Consider the following 13,897-nt stretch of genomic DNA (forward strand, 5'->3'; position numbering starts at 1 on the left):
CTGTCTTTCCGCTAGGTTGTTTTTGTCTGCAGCATCGACTTCGCTCCCTCCTGTTCTCTCCCAGGGACCCACCTCAAAGCCTTCCCAGCTCCTTTCTCTTCCTCGTGACATTTGGCCTGTTGGTGTCTTGTGCCCTTGTGATTTCAGGAGCCGCACACTATAAACAGAGGATGGAGTGCTTGTCTGATTTACACAGGGTTCCGATTCCCCAATCCTACACGAAACAAAAAAACAAACCAGCAATTTTCAGTAACACAGAAAGCTGCCTTTAAATCTGCCTCCCACGGAATCCACTTCCTGTTCCGATCTTCCGGGTGCTTCTGTGCGTCTGTGCATGTATTTACTTCTCAGGCCTCTGGAGGGTATGCAGCTCTCTCTCCTCTCTCAGTGTGCTGACTCTGCCTCCCAGGGAAGGCCACAACATGGGAGTTTCCCGCCTGGCTCATCCCACAGCAGCTTCTTCGCCTCTCATTGACACCTCTCTCAGCCTGGCCTTCAGACTCTGGGTCTCCGGGGACCTCCGAGTCTCTTTTCAGTATCTGAGTCCACCTGCCACCTCCACCAAGGGCCCCTGGGTACTTCTTTTTGTTAATGCCACCTCGCCGGAGTTATGTCCCAGACTCCCTCCAGCTTTGCTTCTGACCCAGGCTTTGAATCTATTAGGTACTTCTTGGATTCAGTCTGTTCATTACTTGGCTTCCCGTCTTTGTTCAGATTCTTTCGTCCCTGAACTCCCCCCTCAGACAAGGGAGCAAACCTTTTGTTTACATCCTGGCCACCCACTCTCTGTTCCCAAGGCCTTTCCACACTTCCTCCTGGAGACCCTCTCTGAGGCCCGCCTCCTCCTCTGACCACGCCTCCTTTCCACCCCAGTTTCTGTGCTCAGCCCTCCCTTCTCTGACCTTCTGCACATACCAGCTCCTTCTGCTCTCTCCTTACAGTAACTTCCTGTTCCCTGTGAGTCCCCCATCCTGACTGTGTGTTGAGAGCAGGCATTTTATGGACATTTGTGCTTCGCTGGCATTTAAAGCCTGTGCCCGTGAATACGGAATGAGTCTGGAGCCTAGAGGATTGAATGGCATCATAGTTCTGCATGTCCCAGCTGGGCCCCTAGGGTCCTCCCAGGTTGATGTACAAACCTCTGTACCACATCTGTCTTGCTCCCAACAGTTTCTGTCACCAAGGTGCTCTCTGAACCTCAGTGAGCCTCATCATCTTAATCGGTCGAAGAAAATACGTCACTGAGGGGAAAATGCTAAAGGCCACTGGGTACCTGCGAACAGTAATGACATAAACAATCTTGAGGGACTATCTTTTTGTTTTGTTTGTTTTTTGAGAGAGGGTTTCTTTATGTAGCTCTGGCTGACCTGGAACTCGCTCTGTAGACCAGGCTAGCCTTGAACTCACAGAGATCTGCCCGCCTCTGCCACCCAAGTGCTGGGATTAAAGGCATGGGCCACCATCATCAGGACAATGCATATTTGAATACTTTTTTTAAAAAAATGATTTTATTTTATGGTTATTGGTGTTCTGCTTGCATATATGCCTGTGTGAGGATTTTAGATTTCCTTGGAACTGGAGTTACAGACAGTTGTAAACTGTCAAGTGGGTGCTGGGAATTGAACCCAGGTCCTTTGGAAGAGCAGCCAGTGCTCATAACCACTGAGCCATCTTTCCAGCCCCCTTAATTTTGTTCTTATGGGGCATCAGGAATGTGCTATAGTGCTTGTGTTGTGCCACCACACCTATTAGGTCCATTATAAGAAAAATGTTCCTAGCTGGGCAAGGTAGCAAATGCCTTTAATACCAACACTTGGGAGGCAGAGGCAGGCAGATCTCTGTGATTTTAAAGCCCACTGGTCTACAAAGTGAGTTTCAGGACATCCAAAGCTACACAGAGAAGCCCTGTCTTGAAAAACCACACACACGTCCATACACACGCACAAATTCCTATTTACTGGTGGGTTACACTGTTAGGTTTTCTTTTTCCCTTTTAAACCAGGCTGGCCTCGAACTCAGAGATCCAGCTGCCTCTGCCTCCCGAATGCTGGGATTAAAGGCGTGTGCCACCACTGCCCGGCTGGTGCATATTCTTGATTGATGATTGACTTGGGAGGGCCCAGCCCATGGCAGGCAGGGTTAGTGCCATTTCTGGTCAGGTGGGCCTCCGTAGTATAAGAAAGCAGGTCGAGCAAGCCATGTGAACAAGCCAGTAAACAGCACTCCTCTGTGGCCTGCTTGAACCCATGCCTCCAGGTTCTGGCCTTGAGTTCTTACCCCGATTTCCTTCAGTGGTGGACTGTGATGTAGAACGGTAAGCTAGAGTACGCCTTCTCCTCCCCACGTTGCTTTTGGTGTTTATCCAACAATAAAAACCTAGGAAAGACAGGAGGGCCGAGGACAGCTTGAGGCTTGGTCCTCCTGCTCAGTTCATCAGGCTTGGTGGCAATGAACTTTAAGTGAGGGTGACCTTGAACTCTTGATTCTCCTGCCTCTACCCCCCAAATTCTGGGGTTATAAACATTATACCGCCATAACCAGATCTTCATAACACATTTTTATGACCAGCTTACTCAGACCCAGAAAGTAAAGAAAACACAAGCCCCTGTCTGGTTCTTGGCTGGAATTGCGTCATTTATTTTCCTGTCGCTTTAATGTGGCGGTGATTTTTTCCTCTTGTGATTTTAATCTGGAAAAAAAAAATGCCTTGACTCTCTAGATGAATCTGGAGGAGAGCAAATCTCTTTGTATCACTTGTAAAGTGGCACTCTCCTGACCATTCCCGGGCACACACTCCAGGTTTTTAAGTACCCTCTTTTGGGCTCTGTAGTAATGTATTTGCATTCCCCATTAGAGTCTTGCCCAATCATCCTTATATGTTTTCCCCTAGGGCTTGTGGTTTATGCTGTTTTCTCTCCCCTCATGGAATATGTTCAGCGTGTCTTCCCTTGGCTCCTCTCACAGACTCTGACCTCCCACCTTCCCCTCCCACTGTCCTAGAAGCAGCTGTCTAGACCCAGCAGCTGACGTAGGGTGTCGGCCTGATCCTTAGGCTGTTGGCTAAGCTTGAGTGGCTGACAGCTGGCTCTGTGGGCACAATGGTTGCACTCAGTACACGCCGCCCTGGGCCTCCTCCTTCTGACCCGAGCAACTGTTCCCAGTGACAGCCTTGCCCCACCTGTCGGCTCTAGTCATCCCTTCCAGCAACCTCTGCCTCCTTTGGTCCTATCTATGCATGTCTTATAGCGCTTCAGCCCATCCTGCCCAGCTGCACGCTGTGGGCTTGGGGATTGTCTGAGGTTACCCGGTGGGAGACACCTCCACCTTGGAGGAACCGCCATTCACTGAGCATCTACCCAGTTGCTCTGTTCAGACACAGGCTCCATTTAGGTAGCTGGTTGCAGATCTGTCAATCCAAGCAGAAAACTGTTGTGTTAGGAGTGTACTAGTACTGCCTTGTGTCTGCCCACACTGCCTAGACTGCCTAGAGTTGCCATCCCTTCTTCTTGGTCATAGTAACATTTGACACCCGAGTCCTTGATAAGGCTGCCCTGGCTATTGTTCAGAGCTTTTTCTGTGAAGGTTGGAGATACTTCTCAGTGAATACAGCATTTGCCTCCCACGCAGCAAAACCCTGTGTTTGATTCCCAGGATGATATAAACCAAGTGTGGCGGCTCGTGCTTGTCATTTAGCACCCAGGAAGCAGAAGGAGGAGGATTGGAAATTCAAGGCCGTCATTCATCTACATACTGAGTTTGAGGCGACATGAGACCCTGTCTCAAAAATGAAATTGAAACTGGACATGGACCCTCTGTTCAAGTGCAGTCCGATCCCTGACTGCATGGTAGGAATACATCAGAGGTCAGAGAGAAGCAAAGCACACAAGTTTGTTTTTTTCATTATTTTTGTTCTCTGATATAGGACTTCTCTACATAGTCCGGGCTATCCTAGAACACTACAGGCTGGCCTTGAACTCATAGAAATCCTCCTGCCTCTTCCTCCTGAATGCTGGAACAAATAGCATATGTCACCACACCCAGCAGCATATGAGTTTATTATGTAGAGATTTGGGGACAGACATCCAAAGAAAAAGACACAGAAAAAGAGGTGTCTCAAGAGAGAGAGTCATACTTAGATGTCATCCATGGTTCTCGATCTTTCTGTGGGACATTGCTCAGTGGATGTAATTTACAACAGGTTTAAAGATTGATTGAGGCAGGTTTGTTTATTTATCTATTTATTTATTTATTTAATTTTCTGAAACAGGGTTTCCTGGTGTAGCCCTGACTATCCTGGACGTCACTCTGTAGGCCAGGCTGGCCTCAGACTCACAGAGATCTGCCTGCCTTTGCAGTGCCACCACTGCCAGCAAGATTAACTAATGATTGAGGACTAAGTTTAATATATCCTCTCCCTCTCTCGTCAGACAAGTTTCATGTAGCTCAGGCTAGCCTCCAATTTGATCATCCTGCTTTTACCTCATGAATGCTGGGATTATGGGCATGTTCCACACCGAGTTTATACAGTGCTAGGGAACAAACCCAGAATCTCATGCATGGTCAAAAAGCCAGGTTTAGCTAGGTCCCAGCACTAGCCCCTGCTTATTTTTCGTCTCTTAAGAGAATTCCCTTCTTTGCACATAAAACTGTAAGGTGCCTTTTATGGAGCATTTGTCTAAGTTTAAGGGCGAGATGGGGTGCTAAGACAGCAACACTGAAATCAGAAACATTATAGGTAAGCATCACGTATTGGCAGTCTTTATTTTTATTTATGTATTTTGTTTTTTCCAGACAGGGTTTCGCTATGTAGCCCTGGTTGTCCTGGAACTCACTCTGTAGATCAGGCTGGCCTTGAGCTCACAGTGATCCGCCTGCCTCTGTGATGTGAGATTCTCCTCAAGATGCTGTGAATACCATTGATTAATAAAGAAGCTGCTTTTGGGCCTACTGCAGTGCAGAATAGGGCGAGGAGGGAATTCCAAGCAGATAGAGGAGGAGAGAGAAGGCAGAGTCAAGGAGAAGCCATGTAGCTGCAGCAGGAGACAGACACCGGACAGAACCTTATCGGTAGGCCACAACCACGTGGCAATACACAGATTAATAAAAATGGATTGATTTAAGATATAAGAGCTAGCCAATAAGAAGCATGAGCTAATAGGCCAAGCAATGTTGTAGTAATACAGTTTCTGTGTGATTATTTCAGGTCTGGGTGGCGGGGAAATGAACGAGGAGTCTCCACCAACATCTCTGCCTCCTGAGTGCTGGGATTAAAGGGCAAGTTATAACCCATTGGGGGTTGAACAGCCTTTCACAGGGGCTGCATATCAGATATTTACATTCATAACAGTAGCAAAATTAGAGTTATGAAGTAGCAATGAAAACAATTTTATGGTTGGGGGTCAACGTAACATGAGGAGCTTTACTGAAGGTCACAGCATTAGTAAGGTTGAGACCACTGTGCTAGGGGCTCAAACTGCCAGGGGCTTTGAGCATGCATTCTTCCTCCAGAGCTACAATCCAGCCCCTAGATTTATTTTTAATTGCAGGTCCCGGTAGATGCGGTGGCCATGCTATGGCATGCTTTGGAGTCCCTGGGTGGAGAGATACAGACAAGCATGTGATAAGGAGGAACTCAGTGCTCCTGAGCCTGGCCAGGACACGTCAGCTCTATCACACTCTCACCAAGGCAGCTTCACTTTGCCTGCACAGTGGCCATGGCCCTGTTTGACCCTTAATGTGTCCAGCCTCTTTACCATCTGTTGCAGCATCTTGCATGTAACTGGTATGCAATAAGCACATACATGCTTGTTTGCAACACAATGGCCCGATTAGCTTAATGCTATACATTTGGAAGGCTGTAAGGATTTCCAGCCTGCTGAGACACTGCTGTGGTTTTTAATTGACCTTGAGGAAACATTAGGTCAGATTGATCTACTCAAAGTAGCCTGCTCTCCCTGCCCTCCACCCCCTCGTGATTACGATTACGAGAAACACAGGTCAGAAGTACAGGCTAGACCCACTGTTAGTGTCATTAGCGTGAGAGAGAGCCTGTGTCCTGGGAACCCCAACAAGCTAGCCTCAGTCACCAGTCTCCACGACGTGATTGATTAACAATGAAAGACTGAGTAAAGAAGGAATGTGTTCAATGTGGCCGCATATTGAAGGAGGAGAGAGGAACACAGAGGTCCAGTTAGTTCCCAAGTCCACAGTCATGGCCTTGGCACGAACTAGGTCTAAATAGAAGGTGTCCTAGTTTACCTTCTACTGCTGTGACAACACTGTGACCCAAAGGATCCTGCAGGGGAGTACATTTCATCCTTCAGCTTCTTGTCCACCCTGAAGGGAAGTCAGGGCAGGACCTGGAGGCAGAAACTGAAGGCCATGGAGGAAAGCTGCTTGCTGGCTCGTTCTTCAGGTTTAACACCAGCCACCTTTCCTGCCAGGAGTGGTATCGCCCACAGTGAGCTGGGTCCTCCCAACAACCATCAATCAAGAAAACGCCCCACAGACTTGCCCACAGGTCAATGTTATGGAGGAATTTTCTTAATCAAGGTTCCCTTTACCCAGATATTTGTGTTATTATCAAGAACTAGTCCACATAGAAGAGCAAGAGGTTTGCCTAAGAAGGCAGCCCTGATGAAGGTGCTCCAATCTGTTGCTCCGGGGGATCTAATGAACTGTCAGAACTGGGTGAAAGTTCTGGCCGGGCTGACAAGCCCCTCTTTTAGATAGCATCAGTGATTCCTGGGGAAGTTCCAATTGCTCGGGGCCCATCGGCTCAGTAGTCTGATAGCCAAAGGGTGGGTCTCTTTAGAATATCTTCTCTTCTGCCAGGAAGATTACACCATTGCCCAAAGACCAGCCAGGAGCTGGAAGAAACTGCTCTCTGGCAGCATTGTTGCCAGCAGGGACAATGCTCGAGGCAGGCTAAAGGGCCCATTAGGGTGGGTTATTCCAGGACAGCAGGGGAAGGAGCTGGACAGAGGATTAATGGCAGGATGGGGTGGAGGGGGACAGAGGATGAAGATTATAGGCATTCCTTGGAGCCGCTGGCTGCCTTTCCCTCCCCACTGCTTGATTTCTCATTGATACTGAAACAATAGCTTGCTTCCTCTCTGGGTCTCTCTACTCTACTCTAGGTTCTTGAGCTGCTCCCAGCCTGCTTGAGACGGGAGTGGGGAAGGGATAGACCTGAAGCCACTGGAACAGTGCAGTGTGACCTAATGTGCGGTTGCGGGTGGGTGTGGGCATGAGGTGGTATCACAACAATCAGAGATGTGAAGAAGGTTCTTGGTAGGGCCTTCAGGGCTCTTCGCAGTTTGGGGGCTCCCAGAGGGAGCCATCCAAGTTATTAGCTGACCAGGTAGAAATGAAGATATTCTAAAGAGACACTTGTGTCTCTCAGTTTATCAGACTACTGAAGAAATGAAAATCCACCCCACCCCCGGAATCTGAGCCCCCATATCCGGTTTGGAGCTTTCTAACTAACTTTCCTTCCTTCCTTTCTTCTTTCTTTCTTTCTTTCTTTCTTTCTTTCTTTCTTTCTTTCTTTTGTCTTTTGTTTTTTGAGAAAATGTTTCTCTTTAGCTCTAGTGCCTGTCCTGGAACTCGCTCTGTAGATCAGGCTGGCCTGGAACTCACAGAGATCCACCTGTATCTTCCTCTTGAGTACTTGGACTAAAGATGTGTGCCACCATCGCCCAGCTTTCCTGCCTTTCTGACTCACATCACCCAAGTCAGGATCTTCTCTCCTGGAAGTCCCGCAAGAGGAAGCTCGTGGACTTAAGAGCAGCTCTTGAGAAATAAGAAAGCACACCATTGAGACCGGTACTACGTGGTTCACAAAGCTCTCACCATCGACAGTTTTGGAAAAGCGCTTTGAGCCCAACAACCAGAATCTTCTCAACCTCCTAAACTTATAAACCAACTCAAAGTATACTCTGGTTTGTTGGTTTTGATGGCGTTGGTGTGTTATTGTTTGGGGACCTTTCTAAATTTTAATTTGAATTTTATTTTGTCTTATTACCCAGGCTAGTCTTGAACTCATGAACTCACTACTTAGCCTCAGAAGGCCTCAAACTCTGATCCTCCTTGTAATGATAAAGCACTACAGTTCCCCGAGGGGCAGCAGCGGGCCATGAGGGGCAGCCAGTCCCACCACCTGAGGCCTCTGTGGGTCCCAGGCAGGAGGGAGACAGTGGGTGAGAGACCCATCCCACGAAGAGTGCAGGGGGTGAAAGACAGAGATGGATAGGCTCGCCATGCAGAGAGGGTTTGGTATAGTAGGGTTTGGTATAGTTTATTCAGTGTGTTATGGAGAGGAGAAGGGAAAAGAGAAAAGAGAGGCAGAGAGAGAGAGAGAGAGAGAGAAAGAGAGAGAGGTGGGGGAAGGGAGGAAGGGAGGAGAGGAGAGGAGAGGAAAGGAGAGGAGAGGAGAGGAGAGGAGAGAAAGAAAAAAAAAAGAGAACTCAGGCTGGAAGCAAAGAGCCAAGGAAGGGAGCGTGGCTTGCCTCTGATCATGGGGGAAGAAGTGGGCAGGACTTGTCTCTTAAAGGAACAGGACAGACCATTACACTCCTGCCTTCACCTCTGGAATCCTGAAATTACAGGTTTGCATTGCCACGTCTGGTCCTAGGTTTTTCTTTCCATAGAAATGCTTTGTCTGTGGGTTATGACAATCTCCAGACCCAGTTTCAGGAATGTGAAACTTTAAAAACAATTATTATTTTATAAATTCATACATGTGTACCATGTGTCTTGCCCATATATGTCTCCAAAAGCTCCCACTCTCCCAGACACCCCTCATCCACCCTCATGTTACCCCATATTTTGGTAGCGTATGGAGTCTGAGTAGTGCTGTCTGCTGCAGTGCTGACTGATCTCATTGGTGGATTTGCACGGGTCTTTCCCAATGTGCGAGTTCATGAGCACCTTGCTAGGTGTATCCAGAAGACAGTATTTCACAGTGCTCTTCTGCATGCTCCAGCTCTGACGTTTTCTCTGCCCCCTATTCTGTGACATTCCCTGAGTTTTGAAGGGGTAAACAGGAAAGTCCCTTTTCAGGCTGAGCCCTGAGCTGCCACTGTTCTCAACATGTCGATGAGTTGAGTCTCTGCATTAACTGTTGCCCACTATGGAGGGGAAGCTTCTTTGACTAGGACTGAGGGCTGTACTCACCTACGGGTATAAATGCAAGTATTTATAAGGTGTTTTGAGAGCATGTCCATTTAGTAAAATAACAATAGTAAGGTTTCCCACTAGGGTCTACAACCCCCAGAACTCTGGGCTTTTGACCAAGTTTGCAGTACCAAGCAGGAATTTCTTCTTGCGAAACAATCCTCAAATCCAGTGAGGAAGTGGTTGGCTATTCCTGTAACGTTTATGCCCTTACAGTACCACTGGGCTGGCAGATCAGGGCCCACCTCTGAATAAGACTGCTGATGGCCTTCCTTCCTCAGCAGCCTGCCTTGGCTTTCGCTGTTGTATGAGCTAGCCAGCAGGGAAGAGGTTGGAGGGTTTAGCTGGGGCTCAGGACACCTGCCTATGCTACCCAAAACCTTACCTCTTTGGCATGTTGATTATTTCAGCTGGCTATTTTGAGGAACGGAAGACACAGAGCTCTCTCTGAAAAGCTGCCCTTTCATGAAGTCGTCCATACCAGGAAGACGGCAGCTCTAAGACAACTTTTACCACAGAGGTTTCTTGCTTCCCGTTTCCGCAGTGAGAGAAGTCCTCAGCAAGGTCAGCAGTCTCTCACTGAGCCCTACTCCTGAGACTTTTATCTACACAACAAGACAATCTACTTATTCTCTTGCTGTCCTGTGTATCTGCCTCCCCTCCTTTGTTCCTGTCCCTCCAGGAAGCCTCGTGATGCTGTTCCTTTCTGTAGCTCAGGATGGCACACCGGCCACAATGCTTGGAATCTTACTTTTTTTTTCCCATAGAACTCCCATTAGTCCATACATAATTAAAACTGATTTCCCCCATCAATCTGTTTTCAGATCAGTTTAATTTATACACTAGTCAAAGATTTTTGGAAAGTCAAGGGACATAGCAAAGCCTTAGGTAGAATTTACTGTTCACTGAGGCATAATTAAGGAACAGCAAGGAGGCCAGGCCTGCCTGGAGTAGACAGTAAGAGAGGCAAGAATCAGAGGCTGGGGACTGGAGAGATGGCTCCGTGGTTCAAAGCAGTTAGCTGCCCTTGTAGAGGAACCAGGTTCAGTTCCCAGCATCCACATGGTGGTTCACAACCATGTAACTCCAGCTCCAGAAGATCTGATGCCCTCTTCTGGCCTCAGCAGGCACTGCATGCATGCATGCGGTTTATAAATATACCTGTAGGCAAAACCCTCATATGCATGAATTAAAAATAAATAAGTAGGGGCTGGAGAGAAGGCTCAGTAGTTAAGAGTACTAACTGCTCTTCCAGAGAATCTGGGATTTGGTTCCCAGCACCTACATACGTGGTGGCTCACAACTGTCTGTAAAATTCCAGTCCCAGGGGATTTGATGCCTTTTTCTGGCCTCCATGGGCAATTCTGTAGTTTATAGACATCCTCACAGACAAACAAAAACAAAACATAAATAGACCTAAAATAATCATAATAATTTTTGTTTTGTTTTGTTTTTTTTTTTTTGAGACAGCATTTCTCTGTACCTCTGGAACTAGCTCTTGTAGACCAGGCTGGCCTCGAACTCACAGAGATCCGCCTGCCTCTGCCTCCCGAGTTCTGGGATTAAAGGCATGTGCCACCTCCACCTGGCTCATCATACCTCTTTAAAGGAAAAGAAATTATGAATATCCTTACAAAGCCATAAAACATATTTTAGAGGAATTAGAAACGAAATCAGGAGGAAACCAATCAGGAAGGGAGGTCACATTATCCATGGCCCCTGCCGGTGATAGGAGGACCCTTTGGGGGTTTTTGTAGTGTTTGTTTTTGTTTATGTTTTGACTTGGTTTGCCTGGTTCAGAGCTGGGAGTAAAACCCGGGTCCCCAAATTTTGTCGGTGAGAGGTCCATTACTGAGCTATACGTCCTGAAACCATGGCCTTAACTGACTTAAAGATGAGGTGGGAACCAGGAGCCATTGGAAGAAAGGAGGGCAGATTCAATTCATGCTTTCTAAAGACCGTTTGGCCATAAAAGACAAGTAGGAACATAGCCTAATGGCTATTGCTGTAATCCTAGAGAGAGTTCTCAGGAGAGTAGTTACAATAGCTTCAGAGACTGTGCAGCCGCAGGCTAAAGGGGTGGAGACACTCACTGTTCCTTGTCTGCAGGCACTTGAGGAGTTAGTTCCCTTAATCTTCTGGGCCCCAGAATCTAGAGACTTCCACTCAGGAAAAGCCTTTGACACAGAAAAGAGTTTCATAAAAATCAGCATGAAGCAGAGTTGAAGTTTATTAAAGGACATTTTTAGCAGATTGAAGAACAGGGATTAATAGAGAGGAACTCATGGAAAAAGTGGAACATAGTATGGGTATGATTTTCCCAAAGGAGGACACGCGCGCGACACACGCGCACATACACACACGCACGCACGCACGCACACACACACACACACGCACGCACGCAATGCATGCACACGCACGCACACGCACGCACGTGTGCACACACACATACACATACACACATACACACACATACACACACACGCACGCACACACACACATACACATGCACGCAATGCATGCACACGCGCGCGCGCACACACACACAGTTTTGGTGGGTTTTAAAGCTATTATATTTAAATCCTAATCATTCAAATGAGATCACAGGACAGTTCCTGAAATATGCAGGGAAGATCAGATCAGACCAGACGAAACCCTAGGTCAGGATTAGCGATATTGGTTACTTGGTAGAGTGAATCCCTGGGTTTGATCCCTAGCACCACATAAACCAAGGATGCTGGTACAACCCTGTAATCCTAGCACATTGGAGATAGAGACAGGAGGATAAGAAGTTCAAAGTCACAAGAGTGAGGCCCTAACCGAGATCATATGAATCGAGGCATTAAGTTTGGTTTATTGCCATTTCAACATTTTAATTTGAAAACATAGATATATGAAAGAAATATTGTCCCTGTGCAGGCAGCTTTCACAGCAAGCGTTGTTAATTGTGCTGCAATTCCTGCTTTTCAGCAGCGAGAGGCTTAAACTAGACTCTAGATGGAGAGGTTCCTTTCTATTCTCATGCTCCCATAATTCTCCTATTTTATCCCAGCTTGAGCTCTCTGCCACTGAGCTACACCCTCAGCCCCAGATTTCTTTTTGGTCCAGACTGGCCTCAAACTCTATGGAGCCCAGGAAAGTCTTGAACTGTTCATCCTCCTGTCTCCACCTTCCAAATGTTGGGATTTTAAGTATAAGCCACCATGCCTTGCTCACAGGTTCCATTTTTTAAAAGATCTGATTTTGGGAGGCTGGAGAGATGGTTCAGTGGTTAAGAGCAGTGGCTGCTCTTCCAGAAGACCTGGGTTCAATTCCCATCACTCACATTAAAAATTATCTTATTTTATTTATTTATATATTTCTTTTTCTTGAGACAGGGTTTCTCTGTGTGGCCCTGGCAGTCCTGGAATCTAATCTGTAGACCAGACTGACCTCATACTTAGAGATCCACCTGCCTCTGCCTCCTACCTGCCTCTGCCTCCCAAGTGCTAGGATTATAGGGATTTTTTTAAAAAGGTGAATGTACAGTGGCACTTGCTTTTAATCCCAGAAAGGCAGAGGCAGGCAGATCTTCAAGAGTTAGCTTGGTCTACACACTGAGTTCCAGGACAGCTAGGGCTATGTAGAATTTTTTGTTTTGTTTTTAATAAATTGTGTGTATATCTGTGTCTGATTGTGAATGAAATACCAGCGGAGGCCAGAAGATGTTGGATTCCCTGAAGCTGGAGTGGTTGTGAGACACCTGACATGGGTGCTGGGAACAGAACTCAGGTCCTCCTGAGAAACAGTATGTGCTTTTAACTGCTGAGCCGTCCCTACATCCTCCCAAAATCCATTTTGAAAGTTGGCTTAACTTTTGAGACAGCTCTAACTGATGCTTCCTCCAAGGTGGAGGAGAGATTGAGCAGGATCAGCAGCAGGCTGACAAGGGTGGTTTGAGGGGTGGGGGTTGGGCCGGGTGGGGCAAACTTGTGACTACTGAACCTGTGCGCAGAAGGAAGAGAGCAACTGGATGCCTGGAGATCTGCATTCTCGCCTCTGTCCATGTTTCCCTTCTTATTCTTTAACATGATCTCCTCCAGGGTCTTTGAAGCTGATGGGTACAGTTAATGACAAGCAACCATATTCCCACAGCTTTGAAGTTTGCAAAAACATTTCATGGTGAACAGAACCAATCGGATGACTATATCAAAACTAAAGATAAAAAAAAATTTTAGAGACATACATAGATCTAATCTACATGGGAAGTAGAAAAAGACAAGATCTCTTGAGTAAATTGAGATCATGGGGACCTTGTGGGAGGGTTGAAGGGGAGGAGAGAGGCAGGGAGGGGAGCAGAGAAAAATGTAGAACACAATAAAAATCAATTAAAAAATTTAAAACAATTAAAAACAGAAAAAAATTTTGCTGTTCCAAAAAGCTTTTTTTCTGAGATTTTTAAAAATATTTTTTTTAATGAGTATTGAGTGGTGTGTTGCCTGCATGTGTGTCTGTGTGAAAGGTATCAGATTCTCTGGAACTGGAATTACAGTTGGGAGCTGCCACATGGGTGCTGGGAATTAAACCTGGATCCTTGGATATTCTTTTCTTTTTCTTTTTCTTTTTTTTTTTTTTCTTTTTTTTTTTTTTTTTTTTTTTTTTTTTTTTTTTTTTTTTTTTTTTTTTAGTTTTTTGAGACAGGGTTTCTCTGTGGCTTTGGAGCCTGTCCTGGAACTAGTTC

The sequence above is a fragment of the Arvicola amphibius genome, chromosome 9 (genome assembly GCF_903992535.2).
Source record: "Arvicola amphibius chromosome 9, mArvAmp1.2, whole genome shotgun sequence".
NCBI classification, from domain to species: Eukaryota; Metazoa; Chordata; class Mammalia; order Rodentia; family Cricetidae; genus Arvicola; species Arvicola amphibius.